Source organism: Equus caballus, chromosome 14, assembly GCF_041296265.1.
Source record: "Equus caballus isolate H_3958 breed thoroughbred chromosome 14, TB-T2T, whole genome shotgun sequence".
NCBI classification, from domain to species: Eukaryota; Metazoa; Chordata; class Mammalia; order Perissodactyla; family Equidae; genus Equus; species Equus caballus.
Window position 1 is genome coordinate 73,257,209 of NC_091697.1, and position 24,933 is coordinate 73,282,141.

Here is a 24,933-nt window from a genome sequence, read left to right on the forward strand (position 1 = left end):
AGTATTATCAAGGCTGCATTTCTTTCTAGGGGCTGTAAGGAAAAAAATCTGTCTCCTTGCCTGTTCCAGCTTCTGGAGGCTACCCACATTCCTCGGCTTGTGGTTCCTTCTTCTATCTTCAAAACCAGCAGCATTGCATCTCTCTGACCTTTCTTTCATCCTCACATCTCAAACTTACCACAGCCAGGAAAGGTCTTCCACTTTTAAGGGCTTTCCCCATCTCAAGGCAGGTTGATTAGTAGCCTTAATTCCCCTACCATGTAACACAACACGCTCAAAGTTCCCAGGAATTAGGATGTAGACATTTTTGGGAGTTATTATTATGGGTGGGCCATTAAATGCCTACCACAACTTCTCTTGTTTTACAATAATCAAATAATTTCCCCTTTAGGTCTACAGGAACCTCTCCTAGTGTGTTTACAAGGATTTGTCTATAAGGAATGTCGAACGAGGAAAGTGTGGCCCTAGAAGTGGTTCACTTTTATGGAGAACTCACTTTTCCCAGCCAAATTCCATACATATTTTTAAAGGTTGTTCTAGAAATTTTGGTCTACTTGAGCCATAGTAAATATGATTTGTATCTTATTTTATTAAGTGTTCATTAGCGTTTGTCAGCTAATGATGTTTGGAATTAGCCTTTATGTGTCTAGATAGACAGGGGAAGAGGGGGGACCCATTATGAGGACAGAGATTTAATGTTTCTGACTTTGGGTCCCTGATTGTATAGTGTCACACTCTTGTGGGGAGGGAAAATGTCTGGAAGAGCTTACTGTCACCATTTGAATATAAATTAATTTTTCCAAATAAAAATGTTAATATTAGTAATTTTGTTGACATCATCTCTGGTTCAGATTTACTTGGAACTTTTAATTCTTTTGACCCTGGTCATGCCAAACCTACTGAGGTAAATGGAAATAGCTTGCCATTTTTCTCCTTCCCTATTTTCTTCTCCTATATGGTATCCATTCTAACTACCCTCAGAGCATCAGGGATGGCTGATGTGGGGAGGCCAATTAATTTTATTACAATTCTGAGATGCTTTTGGTTTTGCCCTCCTACTTTTGCCTCTGCACCCACCAAGAGTACTCTCCACACAGAGGAAATTAGATATCAAAGAGGGTAATTAATTGTGTCCAAGGACTGATGTCAATATTCATCTCTAGCTCAGCCACTGTAAAGAGCATAATTATTCTTCCCACTTCATGTACATTATAACCTGGGCTCTAGAGTGCTGGGAAATGAACTCCTCTCCTCTGTCCGCTAAATGGCCCATGTCAGAGATATACTCTTAGAGTGCTGTTTCACTGGCTGAAGTATCAGCAAGGCGAGGAAAAATAGGTGATCTTTTTATGGCAGAATTCTAGTATGCCAACGTCTGAAAGTCTTGATGCTTTGTAATCAGGTTTTTGAAAAGGTGGGCACAGAAGAGTGCACTCAAGAAATAACAATTTTTCTCTGATTCTTTCCTTTAAGCCCATCTCTCTTCTCTGTTCCTAGATAATATCTTGGGTGGCTTCCATAGTGTTTCGGGCACTTTTGAATGGTCTCATATGAAACGAACATCAGAACTTCACCTCATATGATCAAAAGCTTCTTGCTTCTCTCTGGCGCAGGCCCTTATCCAGGCTTTTCCCAAGCAGCATAAGGGAAAGAGCACACATGGTGTATTCATTTATCCTCCTTATTCCACTTTTTCTCCTGCTTGTGGTTGGCAGTCGACAGAGGGAGAGAAGATTAAAGGGAAAATACCAAGTCTTCCCTGCATTGCCCCACTGCTGGCTGTCTCGGGTGGGCACTTTTGTTGGCTATTTTGACTCCTTCCCACTGTCAACTTCCACACTGGGCCTATCCCTAGTAACTGATCTCTTACAACCCACCTCCATCCCCCCAGCTCTTGTTCCCTGGGGAATATTTCTGGCCAGACTGATATTCCCCCAATATGGATTTGTACTGGATATTTTATTGTTTGTTGGAGTCTATCCTCATTATTTGGTGCTACTGTCTTACTAGTAGTAAGTATTTTAAATAACATCCCTATTTCCAGCCTTGCTTCTACAACACTTCCCAGCACGTGGCCCTCCTGTGATCTCCTTTCAAGATGACTCAAGCTCAGTTACTTTCTATGGGATCTGCTTAGTCTGTGGGAACTACACTAGCAGCCTTGAGCTGCAGCACAGCCAGGCTTTCCAGCAGACTTCTCATGGGAATAGCCAGGCACCAGTCTCCATTGTGCCCTCCTCCCCAAATCCAGAGAACAGGTATCAAGTTTCCCCAGGAAATCTGTAACCTCACCCTTCTCTAGCCACATGGCAACATCAAAGCCAGCAAAGCACCTCATTTGGAAGGACAAGTGAAAGGAGGAGAAAAACGCATCACCCTCTGTTCTTTGGAATACCTGTGAAAACAATCTTTTCCCCATCTTAAGTTATCCCTAGTCTTCTCCTGTATGTGGGAAGGGGCACCAGTTGCTGCGAGTGTTTGGCCATACCTTGGCAAGTCCAACAAGGACATGCAAGACACCACTGTTTAGAAATTGCGGGTGTTTATCAGCCATTGTCCTCAGCTTTGGGGCCTTAGCCAAAACAATGAGGAGACAACAGGAAAAGTTCCACTGGATGTTTTCATGACCAAAGGCAACTTCAATAGGCAGACTAGGTCCTGCAGACAGGTATGTGCTTTAAATAGAGCACGGCTGCCTCCATTTGCTGACTCAACAATATTTCCTGTTGAATTCAGGTCTCAGAGTTTGTGGCCCCACATAGATTGCCCACTGTAAGCAGGAGGGTGCTATACTAGGTGCTGCTGAAAAAGCAAAGAGGACTTTGTTCTTCAATCGTGAGGTCAATGTGCTTATAGGCTAGAAGGTGGCAAAGATAAAACCTTGACATGAATACCCCAAAATCTGATAATCACAATAGTAAAGGTATAGCAAATAGTCTATGAAAATTCAGATTCAGAAGAGAGAAGTTATTTTCAGCTCAGAGGACCAGTGAAGGTGTCCTCAGAACACCCAGAAGAGGTAGTGTTTTTCATTCAAGAAGGAGTAAGATTGGATGAGCTAAAGCAAGGGGCATTCCTAATCTGAAAGTCAGCAGCAAGCAGTAGAGAAAGTTAATTCACTAATAAAATAGCAAACATTTTTGAGCTCTCACTGTGTTGCAGGCTCTGTGTTATTTATATGCATGTAATTTATTTTTCAAAATAACTTATGAAAAATGTGCCATTATTATCTCCAGTTAACTGTTAAGAAAACTGAGATGTTGATTAAATTAAGTTGACCAAGGACACACAGCTAATAAGTGATGGAACTGGGATCTGAGCCCAGGGTTCTTCTGACTTTAAAGCTCATAGGTTAGAATCTCTCTAAAAGGCAAAAATTTGCAAACGAAGGCATGAGTTCATAAACAAAGGAAAATGTCTGCTGATGAAGACCATTTGGATGTGAACAAACGTTACAGTGTTTGGTCCAGCTCCCAGGATGATGCTCACCCCTGCTTCTGGGCCTCTGTTCTCACAGTTCTCAGAATCTCAGATGTTCTCCCCTCTGTCTGTACTCAATAAAATTCCCTATCTCCTTGAAGGCCTGATAGAAGACTTGCCACTATAAAGGCACCTTCAGCTCCAACATCCCCGCAAGCCCAGGTCTCTCCACTGCCTCCTCACCCACTATAATTCCAGTTCACATCACTGCATACTGAAGGACACACTTTCTCTATTATTTCTTATTTACCTCTTCAGATAAAATGTAAATTCTTGAAAGATGGGACTATCTTTTATGTTCCTTTTGTATTTCTCATAGTGCCTGTAGATCTGCTGATTGATTACAAGGTTTGGGGCTATTTTTAGAGTAGAATTAATTGCTGGTATGTAAGGTTCTGCGGGAAAGATTTGACCTTCCATTTTGTAAAACTCCTAGCAGAATAAAACTATAAGATTGAGAAACTTCTTGTGAATTTCAAAAGCACCAGCATGTAAGGCGATGGAGGGGTGCTTGTACTGCTGAAGAGTCATTAACGATGCCTCCATAAGGGAGAATGTTGGGTTTGACGAGAGCCAAAGCAACAGCAGGGAGAATCCAAAGATTCATAAGATCAGTCTGCACAGAGGAGTGTGAGAAACACGAAAGGCTGTTGTTTTTGTCTAAAGTGTTTCCCTTCTCAGAGAATGAGCCAAGGGAATATGTGGTTTCAGAACTTCCCTTCTGTTCTCCAGCTTTTGCGACACCCCAGCAAATGCAAAGCATTGTACATGCATGAATTTCGTAGTTGAACAGGAAGAACTTGGGAGGCAATGACAAATACTTCACAGTGCCTCCCTGGCATCTGAGGTGGTTTTCTGAGAGAACACGAGCTCCTACTTAGTGGATTCTCAGGGGACATCTGTGGGAGGAGCTTTCCATAGCAAATATGTACACTCTCACCATCCCCACAGCGCAAATGCCACACGACTGTGTACAATCTGGTGCAAACCAAGAATGTGGAAGGGCGACTTAAGGAAGTCTTAAGGAAAACTCATGACCACACAAGTTGTCCAGAACACTGAATGGTAATTATATAAATCATATGTGTTATTTTCAAGAAATCACAGAGAATGTATGCAGCAGAAGGAAACTCAGGAAGGAAGCAGGTTGGGGTAAAACAAAGTATTACATTTATGAGGATGTAAGAAGTAGCTTTTGGGAATTGCTCATCTTGAAAAATATGACAGCGTCAGTCTTTAGAAAAAAATGACAATCCAAAATACATCAATCTTCAAACAGCAGTAGAAAACTGGATGTGACTTTATTGAGATTCCCCCCACCCCAATCTTAGACACATGTCTTTATAGCTAAAGAGCCATGGCTGCTTATCTTCTTGGCTGATATATTTAGATTTTCTTTAGCACATGCTTGATGAAGTAATACTTGCCAAATTAATTCAAATTGGCTTGAATAAGAGCTTAGTCATGTGGATCTCAAACTGGATGAAACTGATTAATAATAAATGTCAGGATTTTAAAATAATGAGTGAAATGCAAGAAATGTAGAAGAGAAGGCAGCCTTTTGACATAATTTCTCTCCTTTCAGAGCAGTGTCTGTTTGCTCCACCCTTGCCAAGGATCTCAGAAGGCTGCCAGGTGGGAGGTGGCTGGAGAATGGTAATTATTTTGTGAGCTCGTCTTGCTCCTTTGTATATGTGCACATGTATAGGCATCATCCAGTTTTTTAGGCACTTTAGTTTCCTGAGTTCTGGGACTGCCTTTGTTTGGCCCCTGTTCCATACTGTCTAGTACAGTGTGAGTATCTAGGGTGGGGTCTTGCAAGCTTCTCTTGCTCCAGAACTTGCTGAAGCCCTCCAGGATACTCTGAAATGGTCCCTCCTCAGGCCTAAGATAAGGCTAGGGTCAGCCTGGTGTGGTGGGATCATGCAGTAAATAGGCCCCTCTCCTGTCAAGGCCACTGCTCAGTTCTTCCTTCCTTTTCCTTTTCCTTTGGCTGTGCTTGTTCATCTCCTGAAGCTGTTGCTTCAAACACAGGAAGTTCATTTATAATTTAATGAATTAATTCAACAAAGATATGTTTTTATGACATCTAGGGAGACAAAGACAAATGAGACAAGAAATTCACAGCTAGAGGAGAGGAACACAACTACAGGACAGGGAGACACATGCTATGCTCTGGTGTGCCCAGGATGCTGCAGATTATGCGTAGGAGCCAGGCTCACACCAGCCAGGGAAGCATTGAAAAGGATCGGAGGGGCTTTTTGGAGGGCATGATGCATGAAGTGAGTTCTGATGAATAGGGAAAAAAGGGCATTCTTTTCATTCATTCATCACATATCTACGTGGCACCTACTAAATACCTGGCTTTTGACTGGTTGCTGACAAATATTAGTAAGCAAGAAGAGATGTAGTAGGGCCAACCCAGAGATGCAAGCAAACAAACAAAAAAGAAAGTTCTTTAACTTCTAAATTGAATCTCTTGCTCTGAAACATTCTATTCTCTATTGGCAGGGTTGGAAGTTGGGGCGTAAACTTACCATTTCTTTCAGTTCAAACAGTCTTGTAGATAAACGCAGTCTCTTTGGGGTACCTGGTCAGCCTTTCAGAGCTTTTCTCCCTTCCTCTTTCCTTTCTTGCCATGAAGAATCTGGGCACAGGGGGAATTTATTTAACCTACTGGAGTTGGGGGGTGAGGGGTGGCGGGGAAGTGAGTCTGGTCTAAGGAGTGTTCTTCTGTGTTGGCTCCTACTGACCTCGGATGTCTCACCTGGTTTCTGGGAACTGATTTCTGTCATCTAAACTTCATCTACTATGGATATAAAGTGTGGTATTTGATCTTGACACAGAACAGGTGTAATGATTATAGCTTAGGAGTTCATGGATCTCCTGTTACTGATTGGGCGTTGCCTCACCTCTCACTAGGGATGTTTGACCTCTGAGGTCTAATTATGACTCCTTCGAATCATGACTTCTCAACATTATGACTCCTTCACCTTTTGCTATGTGGGCATTTCAACCCTTATCTCAGCAAGCTCTCTGTCTCTACTCTCAGACATCTTCCTTGTCCTCCTCTACCCATTCCTTTTGGAGTATTAATGGAAATTCTAAGTTCCTTCTAAATAGTGTGGAAGCCAGGGGAGACCTGGAATCACTATTTTCCTTTCTGTTTTTCTGTGTTGCCTTCCTGTGGTTCCCAATGGTAATTGGAGTTCAGACTCCTTCCGATTTTGGCTTCCCTCTCAAACTATCAGAGATTTCTATCTTCTTGATCCACTCTCCGTGGCTGAGGGTCTCAGGGGTCATTTTACCCTAGATTTGTCCCTTCCAAATTGGCTCCTTCCTCCAACAAACAGTGCTCTCTATTTCTTCCATGGTCAACTGGGAGCCTCCTTTGTATCATATCCTGAATTCTCTCTATCTATGGCTTGTGGTAAAACAACATGTTAGATCTCTGAGCTTTATTCTTTGTATGTAAAAGGATACTTCTGAAAATTAGAAAACACTTTTCATGTGGAACAAATCCTGTTTTTTAAAATTATTATGTCACACTGGCCTCAGAAACTTATTTTAGAGAGAAAAATCTGAACATTCCTTTCATTGCATTTCTGCTATATCAATTCTAATGATCCCTCAAGTATTATGTGCCTTAGAATTAATGGAGAGGAGTTTGCAATGTAAGGAAGAGCAGCAGAGAGCACATTAACATACTTTCCAAATATTTTCCTCCAACCTATATAAGTTACTGTATCTGCTTTCATTGAGTTTATATTTAGTCTAGGGAGATAGAAGTTTTTAAATTGGATGTAGTCCAATTTGTCTGTTTTTGCTTTTGTTGCCTGGACCACCCTACCTTTTTGAAGCACATGTACACAGGTCTCCATTCAGCTACAGGAATAGGACTTGAACACATACCACTCAACACACAACATTAACCTCTCTGTCCCATCTTCTGAAAGGAAGTCGTTTTGCAAGGTCAAGGAAGGGCAATCCTCTTTATCTTCCTTTGACTGAATTGCCGCTGAACGACACAGCTATTTTCATAAGACAAAAACAATTCTCTTTAAATTTGGAGCTGTAGATGTTGGAGTACCTTTGGGGAGATTCCTTCAAAAAAGAAAGGTTTTGGAAATGTGTGGAGGATATATAAGCCTTTCTTTCTCTTTGAATGTCCTGAGAGCCCTTCTCTCATTATCGCTGAGTGTCTGCACACATAGTTTGGAAACATGTCTAAACTTTCAGTCAGATGAATTATTGTTGTTGCTCTAAATTGCTAATTAAATGGAGGGATGAGTTTCTCCTAGGTCAGAGTTCCCCAAACTTTATTCGTGTGACATTTATGTACCATGCAAGATTTCCCCCGATCCCTATATCTCCTCTACTATTATTTTTACTTAATTAAAAAAAATGATTTTAAATGGACTCACAAAATTCTACGAAACAGTTCTGAAATCGTTTGTTTGTAACACATTAAATTAAACATATACCTATTAAAATAAAATTTATGTATGACCTAAAATGCCGTTGCCTGCCTCCAGAGGAATGCACATCAGACCTCTCTTCTCCATTTACTCACTAACATCTCCTAGTTTGCTGCCAAGACACCTCAAGCTCAACTCAAAACTCAGCCCCCACCAATCCCAACCATCCTCACCAAACTCTCCCAGTGTCCCTTATCTCTGTGAACAGCAGCATCCTCTATCCAGCTGCTCAAGCTGGAGACTCAGGAATCACCCTGTACCCCCTGCCCCCCACATCGAATCCATCATCCAGTCTTGTCAATTTTACCTCCTAAAATTTTACCTCTTGAATCCATCTTGGTCTGAAATAATGTTTTCTCAGTCCTAGGCCACTGCAATTGCCCCTGACTAGTGTTCAATGATGTTTCAGTCACCCTCCAATCGCCACTAAACATTGCAACCAGAGTGCTCATTTCAAAGAACAAAATCCTTAACAAGAGTCTCCTGCACCTCCAGCCTAATTTCACCCAGTACTCTTCCCCAGTCTCCTTTTTCGCACCTAGGGGCCTCTCTCAACTCCATTTGTGCCTCAAGCTGTCCTGCCATAGAGCATTTTCACATGCTGATTCCTCTCCCTGACAACCCTTTTCTCTCTTTCCTGCATTCTTTAGCCCAGTTACTTTCCGCTCCTCCTTTGAGTCTCAGCTCAATTATCACCTCCTCTGGGAAATGATTATTAACTTCAATAACTAAGTTGAGTTCACTTATTTTCAGTTCTCATACCACCTCAACTCTATTTCATCCCACTTACCAAAGTTACAATTTTACATGTATTTGTGTGACTATTTGGTTAATGTTTAACTCCTTCGCTAGACTGTAGTGCAAGATCCGTGTCTATTTTCCTCTTTCTTGTAAAACCAGTGCCTGTCATGGTTCCTGGCACAGTGGATGGTCTCAGTAAATATTTCTTGCATAAATTGATGGATTCATAATGGGCTGTGAGGCTGGAGCATGAGAAAGAGACATTGACTGAAGGATTTGCCAAGGAAAGAAATTCAATGAGAACCAAGTTTTAAATTTTCCCCAAGAAGAGGTTACACAGGCAAGGAACCGGTTAGGAAGCTTCCCTCAGCAACTCTTTAAAGATTGATTGAAACAGAATCAAACACTGAGTTTGACAGATGTTTCAAAGAAAAGAGGAAGGAAAGCAAAAATAAAAAGATAGATATTGATCAACAAGAGCAATGTTGAGAAATTGGAGGCAGGCTGGAAATAGAGTTAACAAATAGGTTAGAGGTAGATTCTGGGAGTAAGAGCTGAAAAGCTAAGTTTATTTAATCTGAAGAATCAATGACTGAGGTGTCACTTAGTAAATGCCCTTAATATCCCACTGTGCAGACCAGAGCAAGAGAAAATGGAAAGAAATTGCACCTGGAGAGTTCTGTTTGATAAAGGAGGTCTTCTTGTCTTTATGGATGATTAAACCGTGGACCAGACTAATAGAGAAGCTAATGAATCTTACTTGGAGATCCTGTAGGAATGGATGAGACAACCATTTATCTGGAATAAAGGCAAGTGATAAACTAGACTAACTCTTAACTTCTTCGTGTTTTTGGAATTGATAGTTTTCTCGCTAAGGAATTTGTCTCCACCTTTTCTGCTCAAACCTACTCAGAGAGGTTTTATCTAAGAATATACCATAGTAAAGATCAGGCTCCACTACTTCCATCTTGAAAAGGAAATAGAAGTCTTTCAACTGCAGGGTCCCCTCGAGCTGGACCCTACCTCCTTTCTCCTCTTTCCAGGCAAAGCTCTTTAAAGGTTTGTCTGTGTTGGCTGACCTCACTTCTCTCTTTACTCCCCTACCCGCTGCATCCTGACTCCTTCCCTTCCCTCTTCTCTGAAGCACTTACCAACACTGCTAACGGCATCCTCATTAGTGAATTCAAGAGTATACTTTTTATTCCTTATCTTAACAGAACTTTTAAGAACAAATAACACTTGCTACACTCTCCTTCTTGCAACACTATTTTCCTTGTTTTTTTTTGTTGCTATTTTTTTATTGTAGTAAAATATATATAACATAAAATTTGCCATTTTAACTGTCTTTAAGTGTACAATTCCATGACAATAATTACATTCACAGTCTTGTTCAACCATCACCACTATCTTATTCCAAAACTCTTCATCACACCAAACAGAGACTCTGTACTCATTAAACAACTTCCTATATTTTCTTGATTTTGTAACCCTATAGTCTTTTAATTTTTCTCTTCTTTCTCTCTTTCTTCCTTCTCAGGCTTCTCTGTGGGACTCTTTTCCTTTACCCATTACTTAAAATCTGCTCTCCGTGAATACTGACATAGACCCTTGTCTCTTCTTACCATATACATTTTCTTTGGTAAATCTCAATCTGTTCTTGCAGCTTCTGCGAGCATCTAAAGCTCAGATCTCTGTCCTGAACCCTTTGAGATAATTCTTTACTTATCTGTTGTCACCCATCAATGCTACAGCCCTTTTGGTCCCTCTAAAGCTTTATGTTATTTTTATTTTTTTTCATTCACCTTAGCGCCATCCACTTTGCCTCATGATTAGTGAGTAGCTAAAGAAATCAAAATTGCCCAGATTTATTATCAGTCTTTACTATAAAACTGTGAGATCCTTGAAGCCTTGGAAGCACATCTTGTTCAGTGTGTTATTCCAGTACCTCCCTCGGTGATGCCCATCAAGACCCTCATTATACACGTGTGGAAGGTGGTAAGGGGAGCAAGAAGGAATTTTCATAGTGTGTTAGACCTCGACTGTGTGAAGCAAGAATTTTAATTTGGGTGGTCTGATTCCAAAGTTTGTGGCTTAACTATACCAAAAAGCAATTATTATTAAATGGTTTTAAAAAATTATTGGAATATATACCATCTGCAAAAAAAAAAACCTTGGTTTTCTTGGAGAGTTTTACATAGCTCATCATTTTTGAGCAATTTACCAGTCAATGTAAACTGATAGCTCGTCTGTCTTGGCAGTGGGACTAAAAATTCCTCAAGGGCAAGGAATGTGCTTTATACATTTTTTTCCTCCCAGTTTTACTGAGATATAATTGACAAAGCTTTGTAGTATTTCTTTTTCTCACCTTTGCAATTACATTTCCCTGTACTTGGAATTTATTTCTCCTTTTACTCACTTAGCTTCTTCATACTCTTAAGATCTCAGTTGGGAGGTCACTTCTCCAGGAAGCTGCTTAGGAACTCCTCCTAACTTCTCTCACTGCATTGTCATGGCTGGTCTCTCCTACTGGTCCCAAAATTCCATGATTGGTAGAGATAAGAACTACTGTATTTATTGTGTGTTTCAAGGCTCAGCATGAAGTTGGCAATTATTAACCATTTGACTCAACAGCAATGACTGTTATTGAATGAAGTTATAAAGGCAAGGGAAACAAAAGAAAAAAATTAACAAATGTGACTACATGAGACTAAAAAGCTTCTGCATGAACAAAACAAAAAGACAACCCACAAAATGGAAGAAAATATTTGAAAATTATATATCCAACAGGGGGTTAATTTCCAAAATATATAAAGAACTCGTGTAACTCAACAACACACGCAAAAAAACCCAATCAAAAAATGGGCAGAGGATATGAACAGATATTTTTCCAAAGAAGATATACAGGTGGCCAAGAGACACATGAAAAGATGTTCAGTATCACTAATTATTAGGGAAATGCAAATCAAAACTACTCCTGTCAGAAAGGCTATAATTACCAAGACAAAAAATAACAAATGTTGGAGAGGATGTGGAGAAAAGGGAACATTCATACACTGCTGGTGGGAATGCAAACTGGTGTAGCCACTATGGAAAACAGTATGGAGATTTCTCAAAAAATTAAGAATGGAAATACCACACAATCCAGCTATCCATCTACTGGGTATTTATCCAAACAACTTGAAATCAACAAGAAATTTATGCCCTCCTATGTTCATTGCAGCATTATTCACAATGGCCAAGAAGTGGAAGCAACCCTAGTGTCCTTCTACAGATAAGTGGACAAAGAAGATGTGGTATATATATATAAATGGAATACTGCTCAGCCATAAAAAAGACAAAATCATCCCATTTGCAACAGCATGGATGGACCTTGAGAGTATCACATTAAGTGAAATAAGCCAGACAGAAAAAGACATGATTTCACTCATATATGGAAGATAAACAAACACATGGATAAAGAAAGCAGATTAGTGGTTACCAGAGGGGAAGTGGGCTGCAGGGTGGGCAAAAGGGGTAAAGGGACACTATACTGTTACTATATAGATAGTAACAGATAAAAACCAGACCGTTGGTGGTGAGCAAGATGCAGTCTATACAAAAATAAACAAAGAAAAATGTATATCTGAAATTACACAATGTTATAAACCATTATGATCTCAATAAAATAATTGAAGAAAAAACAGAAGTATTGAGAACATCTAAGTATCTTTATGCTGACTCATGGATACTAGAGGTTGGAGATAATTGATTCTGTCTGGCCCTTGCTGTTTTGTGTGTGCCATGTCAAAACACTTTACGTTTAATTGAGAAACAGTAAAAGTAATGACAGAGCTTTTATGGACAATTAACTAGAAGCTTCAAAACCTTATCTGCAACTTAGCTTGATGGGCACATTAGCTTAATTGATATTTATTGATTTAAGATAAAGTCCTATCTAGCATTGTTTAAATTGAGGTTCTGCCTTTCTTTTTTAATTAAAAAAATAAAGAATGAAACAGTTCTTATGAAACAAACAGAGTTGCCTTGGCTCTGTTATTTATAGAGCATGCAAATTTCTGGGTGCTCTTGCTCTGTAAACTACCAGAAGGAGGCTATAACTCCTGTTCTGATCTGTCTGTGTTCCAGGCACTTTGGATAATGTATCTTTGCTTTGAAATAGATAGCCTTGGTGCAGTTCATATGGAGAAGAGTCTTGTTGAAGAAGATCCAGGTGTATTGAGCAGCGTATGAAAGGGCAATGCAATGTTATATATTTCTACAACTACCCATGATTGCGAAATACTTCCAAACCCTTGTTTATAGACAAAAACTCTATGAAGTGTGTATATATATTTCTTCAGATTTTATTTTATAGCTATAAGACCTTGGCCTTCAGTTTCTTCATATTTAAAATGAATCTAAGATCTTGGTGCCTGGAGGTAGACTTTCAATAGTTTTCCTGTCTGAAAAACGTATTGTTTGAATGCTTTTTTATGACACTATACTTTAAAAAAATAATTTAAAGAATCTTAAAAGCCAGACACCAAATTTGGGAAAATATCTACAAATTAGTATAAAAAAAAGGCAAATGGGGAAAATTGACAAGGGATATGAATAATTTCCAATATAAAAATAATAAATGGCAAATACATGTGAAAAAGTTCAATTACGCTTGTAAGATAAAAAAGTGCAAATTAAGATAACAATATAATTGAATTGGGAAAGATTAAAGAGATATAAAGATATAAAAATTAAAGATAATTTTCAGTGTTGGCAGTAACAATGACTAGTAGTTATTGAGTGCTTGCTACATGCAAGATACTGTACTTCTTTACCTTTACTGAGGCACTTAGTCATGAAAAACATTTGTGGTAGATGTTCTTGTCAACTGAAATTTTACAGATGAGGGAACTATGGCAGAATGATGATGAAGAATTGCCCAAGGACATATAGCTGGTAAGAGAGAAGCCAGAGGGTTTGATATGATAACCATTATACTACATTGCTTTGTGAACTATTAGGTGAATAGATGCTGCCACAAATGGCTCTGTGGGATGAACGTTGGTATAAATATTCTGAAAATCAGTTTGGACCTCATTTTGGGCTATGGAACATCTGGTTTATCTCTGCAGCAGATATCATCTCTGCTTCTCTTGCTTAGGAAACGTCTTTATATCTTTTTCCTGTATCCTTTATCTTTTGTGTTCCCCTAAATATTATTACAATCACTTCATCTTACAGTTTTATATTCTATGTCAACATACATCTGCCCAAGAACTCACTTACCTAGGTACACATCTTTGTTAACTATTATCATATTATGATATGATATGTTGTCATATTTCAAATCAATTTTATCTTAGAATGTCATTCTATCTTCAGCTCAATTTTACACAGAATATGTAGGTCTAAACAAAATTATTAGGGGCCGGCCCAGTGGTGCAGTGGTTAGGTTCACACGTTCCACTTCTCGGCAACCAGGGGTTCACCTTTCAGATCCCAGGTGCAGACAGGGCACTGCTTGGCAAAAGCCATGCTGTGGTAGGCGTCCCACGTATAATGTAGTGGAAGATGGGCACGGATATTAGCTCAGGGCCAGTCTTCCTCAGCAAAAAGAGGAGGATTGGCAGTAGTTTGCTCAGGGCTAATCTTCCTTAAAAAAAAAATAATTATTGTGCAGATATAAAACCATAAGCCATAATCACTCATTTAATTTTACTGTTATTTATCATCTCACGAGGCACTAAGGAATGAGAGTCATTGGGAAGGGTAAGCATCTCAGTGATGGAGGAGGAAGATTGATTCAACATGGGTGGTGCTGCCTTGAAAAAGACAGGCTGTATCTGGGATGTGATGAAGAATCTGGGCATTCAGGGGTGTAACAAAGGAGCACTGGGGCTCCAGAAACTGGAGCAGGAAGAGACAAGGACTGTGATGGGCTGAAATAACTTAACTCCCATTAGAAGAGATGAGATTGTACAAAAGTCATACTTTACAACCGTGTACAGAGTCAACTGGCTGGATGATTCCATGGGCTTGACAACTCAGGAAAAGGAGGAGTCCTTGCTTGAGGACGGCATGTTTCCAATATCTTCCTATATCAACATCTCAATTAGACAGTCTTGACCATCAAGAGCAGTGTTCCTCAACTTTTTTCGCTTTTCTGCACACAGGCTGCTCCTTAGACGAAATACTCCTCAAGTTATGAGTCATTCTCTGCAGTTTTGCTCGTATCTTTCCTACTCAAGAAGGTGGATCATATGCGCTTTCAAGCTACACATTCTCCCCATCCCATCATTCTAGCATACCCCACTACCCTTAGGAGCATCCCTCCCACATGCACAAGGAGAATTACTGCTCTAGATAAAGAGAAAGAACTTAGGAAAGAATATGAAAAAAATGTGACATGATCTATTTTGCCAAATCAGGAACTTCCGAAACTTAAAACAAAACAAAACAGATTTATCTGGAGTCAGCGCGTGTTCCTCCATATCAAGCTGCTCAAAGCCTGAAAGACAGATGCAGACTGATCTGATCTCCCCTCCAGCCTCCCACCCAGCGTCTGGCACTCCCGTTCCTTTAAGCGCAATTCCGCTGCATTAATGAAAATGTTGCCCCTGCTACTTTATTTCTAGATCTAGAAACAGTGCCCAAGAATATTCTTAGGGCTATGCTTATTTGAATATGAATATGCTTTAATTTGTAATGGTTATGTTAAATTACTTAACTTTATCTATAATGGAGATAATTCAAGGTAAGAGGAGTTTCTGAGTTACTTACCTAAGGGAGTTTCTTTGGCTGTAGCTTGAGAAATGCTCACTATTGTTAACTCTAAAGTCCACTGAAAGACATTTATCTAGAGGGCGAAAGAGTAGGAATGTGTTGGAGCATTCTGGAAAAAAACAGCTTCTGTACGATAAAAGCAACACTGCAAAAAGATTGTTTGGAAAGTAAGACAGAATCAGATTAAGTAAATTTAGGACTTTTTAGAAAGTCACACAGTAATTAATTAGAAACAACTAGCAATAATAATTAATGAACTAAGTAAAATTAAAAAATATGTGGATTTTGATAAATTAAAATAGTTGAAATAGAGAAACCCAAAGTTATTATTATAGTAAAATTAAGAAAGAGAATGTTTTTCATTTGTAATCCTTATTAATTTCATAATGGAAACTATGTAATTATGGTTTTAATTTGCATCTCTGATCACTACTTGATCAGATTTTCCATATGTTTATTTTTTCTGGCTATGCACTCTTTTGGGAATTGATTGCATCCTTTGCCTCTGTATCTACAGAAGTCTTATTTTTCTAATGAGTTTACCATCTTTTTTGAAAAGATGTATTTCGTGGTTTAGCATACAAAGCCTAGCACATTTGCAGGGGTTCAATACATATTGATTTCATTGAAAAATAAAAGAGGATGTTTTTCGTATTTAGGAATATATTTTCCTTTGCATTATTGATTTATTTTATATATCACATGAATTAACTGATATATTTATCACTTTAAAATATATTCCAATTTTATTTGCATACCGGCAAAGCATTTCCTTTGGAGTTTTTGTTTTTCCAATTCTAAAGCTTCCCATGGGTAGTGTAAGTGCAGGAAAAATGGAAAGTATTTCACAAGGATGAGAACCTTCAAAAAGAAGGCAAACATATCTGAATGGGGAATACTCCTCCCTCTGCTAATAATAGCTTTCTGCTGTGGGATGCTGGGTTGTTAGGGTAAAGGGAAGGTCATTGAAATTGGAAAGGAATGTAATGTGTTGATACCAGAAAAGTTTTTAAAAAATGATACATAATTTGTTAAAGTACGCTTCCTCAAAATGGGTTTGATTCATTGAATTGCCTATTGGCTTTACAGGGGCAACAAAATCTCCCAAGTTATTGCAAGTCAAATTGGTCCTTATCATCTTTATGCTTTCCTGGCATTGTTAGAGACCATGACTAATGAAGGATATCTCTTCCTAGGACCATATTTCACCTCCTCTATGTGGAGCTCATGTCCAGTGCCAAGGCGTCCGAAGACTTAGATTTCCTGGGCACCGAAACACAGCCAAACCAGTCTTCCCAGGACTTGATTACTAACAGACTGTCGCCAACATTGGCCTTTCCTGCTTTGATCAGTCTTTTGTACCACCTGTCTTTTCTCCCACAAGTAAGTTTCCTGATTTTGCTCTTAACTTCCAACTCTTGCCTCTGAATGTTTGATGAACTAGAGAAGCTAAGGTAGGAGTAAAACCTTAAGTCTTCTTTCTTGCATAAAGGGTAATGACTTATACACCACACTTTATAAATGAAACCAACCTTGCTTCGTTTGCTATTGATGATTGGGTCATGTACTGACAAGCTAGTCAAACCTAACCGTGATGGGGTTGAGTATGAGGGAGGCTAGCAGTCACTGATGAATTGACATGATCTGTTTATCCATTCATTAATTTTTCACCCCTCTGTTCAATAAATATTTGAGGGCCGATCATCTTGTACCACTAAGCCTTCGTGGAACTTAGAGGTTAGTGAGGAGGCAGACATAATCATAAAAAAATATTCATACAAACAAGGAATGATGGAGAAACAAAGCATTCTGAGAGCCTATAATAGGGACGCTGACTTAGTTTAGGGAAAGCTTGGCTGGAGATCTCACACTTGATCTGAATATGAAGGCTATGTTAACAGGGAGATGAAGAGCAAAAATAAATGTGCTTTGTTAGGTAAAGAAAAGACAGTCAGCTCAATTTTTGTCTCAGAGAAGCTGAAAAGTATCCCCTCTTCTCTTTCTCACTAGCATTTCTGGTAATGAGAGTGCTACAGTGAGCGCTCATGCTCCTTCAGGTTTCTTTGTGTTAATGTGCCGTTATGGAAGGGTACAGGCATGCATCTCTTCTGTGAGATGCTATGGCATTGGGCAGACTTGAATAGTACTTGAGAAGTAGCCAAGTCTTGCTTTTATTGCCATAATCTCATCCTGTGTCTTCCCCAAACTGCAGGTCTGCCTAGATCCTTGGTGCTCGTCTCCTGTGAGGCCAGTGCCTGGGAGGAGGTGGAGAGGCATTGGCGTAGGGGAAGACTGCGTGAAATGCTGCCTGCAAGCACCGTGGCCTAGAAGGGAAATGGGTCTGATCCATTATGCCACTGTTCCAGCCTCAGTAGTGATTCCAATTTTTCCAAAAAGATTCAAAATATTCATATAAGAATGTGAAATATTGGGTGACAATAGCCTATGCAGATGTAGGAAGGCTGGATAAAATACTGAACTCAGTAAACACACACATGGAATAGAGATTTTGCACTAAGGAAGATATAAATCTAGTCAAAGGCAGGGACTAGAACGCTAGCATTTTTCACAGGTCATACAGGCTTATGGTGGCTATTGTCCACATGAAGAAAATGTGGGTAATATTTTGTTTTTCTTTCAGAGGAATAGTGAGCCAGCTCAGACCTGGACCAGCTTTATAGGATGAATGCTATAGCAACATGCAAATGCTATTTAATTTATGCTCACTTTTTGGGTGAAGTTTCTGCATCTTTTAAAAGGTCTTGGGACTCTTGATAAAAACAGTAACTCTAGTTATCCAGAAGACTTTTTTCTTGATGAGAAAAGAGACTGAAATGTTCTCTTACATTGCATATTTTAGAATAACATGGTTTTTGGTGGCTTCTTGATTTTGTAATAGGCTTGGCTTCTAAGCTTTATTTCTGATCATTGTCAGAAAATTTTAGAAGAGCCAAATTTAAAATAAGTTTAAACATTTTTAACTTATTAATATTCAGAATTGGAAAAAGTTTTCATCACTGTAAGGTTACAAATTAAAAATAGTCTTTCCCCATCCTTTTTTACCCACACTAACTCCCTTGAGTGTTATTGCTAATAATTTGTTATTCCTAAGACTGTCAGCTATTATTTTTATTATCTCTTTCTATACACTCAAATATATATGTACACATGTACATATATACACACATAGTAGGCATGGTCACACATACACTCTCTCTCTTTCAGACACACACATACACATATACTATTTTTAAACACATGAGGTTACATTGTATATATTATTAAAAATCTAGATTTTTTAAAATTCAACAACATGCCATGGGCATCCTTTCATGTCAGAATATACAAATATAATTGGTTGTGTTTGACGACTGCATAGTATTCCTGGTTGGAACATTTCATGATTTATTTAACCATTCTCAAATTGATGGACATTCAGCTTGTCTTCTAAATTTTGCCTTTACTAAAAATACTACCACGAACATCACTTGTCCACTTACTCTGGAATACTTGTACTCGAATTTCTTCAGGCTGTCTTCCTAGAAGTAGAATTGCTGGGTCAAAGGTTGAGCATATTTAAAATTGTGATAGATACGAAGGACAGAACGTTAGAGACATGGAACTGCTTCTTTGCCCCTTCTCTCCCCTCAAAAAGGAACATTCCTTAATAGATTGCCAGAGCCATGCTCCAAGCTAGGGTGTCTGGGGATAAACTGTTGTCCAAGGGAGAGTCAGCCAGCCAGTTCTCCTGCCTGGTACAAGAATTTGAATTTATAAATAGAGAAAGATTGAATTTGTTATTACTCAAGATGTTGGAAAATAGCTTCCAAAATATTAAAAAAGTAATTTGATTTGTTTTCCTGGCCCCATTTCAAATGGTATAGTCCTTACATACCTTGAGAAGATTGTCTCCGAGTCCGAGTCCCATAACTCACCTTCCTATTGGTCAGCTCTGTCTCTTTTTCTTTATTGCATCATTTTTCTCACATTGATTCCCTTGTATTTCATAATAAATAATGACTTTGCTGACTTACTGCTGGAAGTCCCAGGCCACTATTTATTGTTCTACTTCTACCGACTTTAATGACTTCTGGAAACATCTTGATGGTAAATGTACAGACCTTTGTTAAGAAAAAAAGAAAGAAAAAATATGTCTCCCTTTTTGTGCAGTCCCTCTTGAGTTTTCTTATCTACAACAACCCAAGTGACATTGGTGACCTTCGTTTATTCCCACTGCCCCTGATTTTAATAGGTCTGGTATTCTTGTTAAAACTAGAATGCAGTTTCTGCTTATGTGTACATAGCTCAAACACATAGACTGATTTTTGGTTACCTCATTCATTTCAAGTCAATGTCCACATGGCTTTCCTCACGGACCTTTAGCTCTCTGTGAGCATTACTGATTCCTTGGTTTCTACCTTATACTAAATATATGTTTCTACTAAGTGTATATTCCCTTAGTTAGATAATTTTTATTTTAGTTTATTTTACTATAAAAGTAACACACATTTATTATAAACCATTTAGAAAGTACAAAAATGGAATTTTAACAAAGTAACCATAGCTCTACTCCTCAAAAAGTTTGGCTGTTAATATTTTGTGTACTTTTTCCTGAGATTTTAATTTTTTTATTCTACATACTTTGTTGTTCTATGTATAAAATTTTATCTTTATACATTTTTATATTTATACATTTACTTTTTAGTATCTTGTAGTAAAATATACATCATATAAAGTTTACCAATTTAACCATTTTTAAGTGTATTTTTAAGTGGTATTTTGTAGATATACATTGTTGTGCTACCATTACCACTATCCACAGAACTCTTTTCATCTTGCAAAATAGAAACTATGTACCTATTAAACAATTATTCCCTGTTCACCTCCCCCCAGCCCTAGGCAACCACCATTCTACTTACCATCTCTGTGAGATTGACTATTCTGGGCACTTCCTATAAGTGGAATCATTCATTTTTCATTTTGTGCCTGGGTTGTTTTACTTAGCATAATGTTTTCAAGTTTCATTCATGTACATAATGTCTTCAAGTTTCATCCATGTAGTATGTATCAGAATTTCTCCCGTTTTTAAGGCTGAATAGTATTCCATTGTATGTACATACTACATTTTCTTATTTAATTATCTGTCGATGGACACTTAGGTTGCTTCCACTTTTTGACAGTTGTGAATATGGGTGTACAAATATCTCTCCTAATTCTTGACTTCAATTATTTTGGGCATATACAAAAAAGTGGAATTGTAGGATCATTTGGCATTTCTGTGTTTAATTTTTTGAGGAAGTGCCAAACTCTTTTCCATTGAGGCTGTACCATTTTTTGTGTACCAACAACAGTGCACAAGGGTTCCAATTTCTCCATATCCTCACCAACACTTGTTATTGTCTGTTATTTTCTCCAATAGTAGTCATCCTAATGGATATGAGACAGTATCTCGCTGAGGTTTTAATTTGCATTTCCCTAATGATCAGTGATGTTGAGCATCATTTCATGTGCTTTTTGACCATTTGTATATTTCTTAAGGAGACAAATCTGTTCAAATCTTTTGTCCATTTTTTAATTGGGTTTTTTGTTGTTGTTGTCATTGTTGATTGGTTGATTGGTAGTTCTTTATATATCTGGACATTAACCCCTTGTCTTAGTCAGTTTGGGCTGCTGTAACAGAATTTTTTTCAAAGAAAATCTTTATTTCTCATTAACTTTTGAAGGATAATTTCTCTGGATACGGAAGTCTAGATTGGTAGGTTTTTTCTCTCAGCATCTTAAATATTTCACTCCACTCTCTTCTTGCTTGCATAGTTTCTGAAGAGAAGTTGGATGTAATTCTTAGCTGTTCCTCTATAGGTAAGGTGTTTTAATCCTCTGGCTTCTTTCAAGGTTTTTTTTAATCTTTCATTTTCTGAAGTTTGAATATGATATGTGTAGGTGTAGCTTTCTTGATATTCATCCTGCTTAGTGTTCTCTGAGCTTCCTGGATCTATGATTTGGTGTCTGACATTAATTATCTCAAGCCATTGGTCACTTTTTACTCTATTCCATTCACACCACCTTCCTTCTGGGCCTCAAGCACACCAAGCTCTTTTCTAACTTTCAGATCTTCATTCTGTTATTCCCTCTCCTTATAATGCTTCTGCCCTAGCTCCTCCTCTAACTTCATTTCATCCTTCAGGTCTGAGGTGAAATATTCACTTCTGTCAAAATAGGAAGTTGACAGGTACAAGCTCTTTGTTTCAGACTCTGGTCTACTTTCTGTTGCCTTCTGCAGGGTCCTAGGAAGACATGAGTTTTAATAATTTGCCAGGGAAAACATATGGACAGGAAGTGGACATTTACTACAATTTTGAAAGATATATTTTCAGAGAGTATGTAAAGTAATGTTCTGAAGAGACTTGAAGGATAGGGATCATGTTATTTAATTCTTCCATGATTCTCATAGCAATGGATATTTATTATTTAAACAATTTGTAGGCATTTGCCATTAATACTATTGTCATTATAAGAAATACTTATTGGTAGGTTGATTTCTAAGTATTTCTGTTGCATTAAGTGAAATTTACTGGTTCATAGCCGAGTTCCTAGACTAGTCTGCTGTATTTCTGTATTCTTTGGGCCTCTAGCAATGCACTCATACCTGGTTCATTCAATAAGCCGTTCATTCAACACACATTTATTGAAGCTTCTTTGTGGCAGGTGATATTGAGATTACAAAGAGGAGCAAGAAGAATAAGGATTGGCTCTGTCCTTAGAGCTCAGAGTTTGGTGAGGGAGATAGATTTGTGGAGAAACCTCTGTAATTGTGGTATTCACTTATGAGAACCAGGAAAGAAGCTTAATCAGGCTTCACTCTAAAGATAAGATCTGAACAAATTCTAAGGGAGAAGTGTACTCCTGGTAGAGTGAGCAGTGTGAACCATGACAGGATGATATAGAGATGATGAACATGTTTGGAGAACTGAGAATGGTTTAATGTGACTAGAGTGTCAACTGTGCATGGGGAGAAGGGACAGGCAAAGGATGAAGTGAGAAAGTCAGATGGTGCCAGATGGTAAAGCAAGCTCTTGGATGCTGCTTTGCAGTGTTTGAATTTTCTCATGGACTTGATGGACAGTGACATTGGGAGTGACCTAGTTCAACCAGTGTTTAGAGATGTAGCTCTGGAATCAGTGAGGAGAACAGCCTGCATCAGTTGATACTGCATTGACTGAATTAACTGGCTTGTTTACTTTCCTAGGCAGTGAATATATAAAATCCTTTGTTGCCACCTAAAAACTAATGTAGCCATCTCTTTTTATGGGAAAGAAAGCTAAACAATAATAAAATAGTCAAAGGAAAAAAATCATGAAGATTAATCTCTCTCTGAAAAAACAAACCACATCAATTGAAGTGATTTATCTCCATCAAATTATTTTTCTTTATATTATTAAGGTTTTTGTTTTAATTTAAACATTCTACCATAGTTTTTAAGACCCGTGCCTTATAACATTGAATGATTATATGCTTACCACACAGATTTCAAACTTGCCAAGAATCAGGACTTGTTTTTGGCAGGGGAGAAATAAAGCTAGCACTTAGGTGTTTACAGAATAATGTGTCTGTCAAGAATAAAAAAGCTGAAGCAGACAGGCTTCGGCAAAGGCCTTTCACTTCCTGTCACTCGCTCTTGGCACTTCTTCATTCAGAACATTTATGAACAAACTTGGGAGATTCACAGTCACCTCCTCACAGTCAGTGTGTACACTTATGGGTCAAATGAAAATAAAACTACTTTATGAGTGAAAATTGCCCTTCCATAGGAACTGCGAGTAGTCCAGCTATTTTGTCAGCAGCATTTTATTGCTTTTCTGTATCGTTGGATCTAAGTAGAAGCAAGGGGAAAGCATTCATTTCGGTGCTTGGAAGCAGTGCCAGTTATTTCAAGAGAATGGGAAACATCAGGATTGGTTTTACTTTTTATCAAAGATCACTCTCATCAAATAACCTGGAGTCTATTTTGAAGAAACATGTTTCTGTGAAAGAGGATTTTCCAACTGAGCGGTTGGAAAATATTCTACAAGTCATCCTCACAGCCAAGCATAGAGACAGCAAGGAGAAATGCCCATTTCCTTTCTGAATTCTCCAGAGTCATTTTTGATTAGGAGAAATGCTAATCCAATTCCCAAAGAACTCATCCTGACGTTTCAGTGTGATCGTATGTCTGCGTGTGGTTGTAAGGTTTTTTTTCTGTTTTGGTTTTTCTTTGTTTATCTGCCCAACAAATATTTATTGTTTTGTTTTGCTTTTTGGGTTCTATGATCCAGCTCACAATTTGGGCAAACTTTTGTGAATTTGATGAGGTAAATCACTGGATGACAGACCGTAAAAGAGATCTTTTACTAGGACTAGCAGCGGATATGCCTTGTCTCTGGAGTCCAGGTTTCTTCTTAGCCTGCACAGCCAAGGCCCAACCTCTTCTTGGGAAGTCTAACCGTGGCAAACTCCAGGACAGAAAAGTCCCCTTCTGCCACTGGGATGTGGGACTCTGAGCTCTTCTGTGTTCTTTCAAGGGCGAACAGTTTCTCTCTTCAGGCACAATTCAAAGAGAAATTGTAGTTTCTCTAGAAGGATTATATTGTATAATCAGAGACCAGTAGACATTTAAAGTAAATCATGATCGAAACCCTCAGGGTTAGAAGGGACTTTAAAGGCCATTTGATGTTGAATTTCCTCCATGACATTCTAAGTGTTCCCACTTGAATTCTTCCTCCAGTAGGGTGCTTCCAAGTTTCCTGGGCTGTCTGTGACTGCATTTGTTGACACAGACATTTTCTCCTTATTTATGTCTAAAATCTATTCTTTTCACTTTCAACCTATTTGTCCTAGTCATACATTGTGGAGCTTGGATTAACATCTGACTACTTAAGAGCAGTGCTTCTCAAACTTTAGCATGCTTGAGAAATTGCTACAAGATTGCTTCCTGGGGTCTACCTCCAGACGTTCTGATTCAGTAGGTGTGAGATTCTGTCACAGAATTTGCATTTCTAACAAGCTTTCCGGTGCTGCTGCTGCTCTGTGGATTACCTTTGAGCAGCAGATTTTGACTATTCAAGATCCTTCCCTCTTCCTTTGGGAACTGCACCTGGTTTTTCTTTCAGGGACTAACTTGTCTCCTACCTCAGACAGACTGATTGGGACTACCAGCCACGCCTCTCCACCGACCAAGTGTGTGCATGTGACAGAAGGTAGGCCAATGGGATTCTGACTCTTGAGAATTTGAAACAAGGGGAGAAAAAAGTAGGGTCTCCATCATCCTGTTGACCACAACTACTACGCAGGTCCTTGGGCCTTCCCTGCTCCCCACTGCTTCTAGGTCTAAGCCTCATATCCTTTCAGTAAGTGATGGCTTTTCTTCTGGTTCCACCTCAGTTTTTTCTCCTCCTTTTCTTCCTCCTCTTCCTCTTCTTTCTTGTGTTAACCTATT

The 24,933-nt window shown here is 38.6% G+C and overlaps 1 long non-coding RNA gene across 1 annotated transcript in view; it reads left to right on the forward strand.

Annotated features, from left to right (window-relative positions):
• The first annotated feature begins 9,335 nt into the window (after window positions 1-9,335).
• The window catches only part of LOC138917492 (uncharacterized), a 44,353-nt gene continuing 28,755 nt past the window's right edge, over window positions 9,336-24,933 (forward strand). The window contains exons 1-2 of the long non-coding RNA XR_011425600.1: window positions 9,336-9,508; window positions 16,658-16,844. This is a non-coding gene — a long non-coding RNA (uncharacterized lncRNA). The remainder of the gene's footprint in view (window positions 9,509-16,657; window positions 16,845-24,933) is intronic.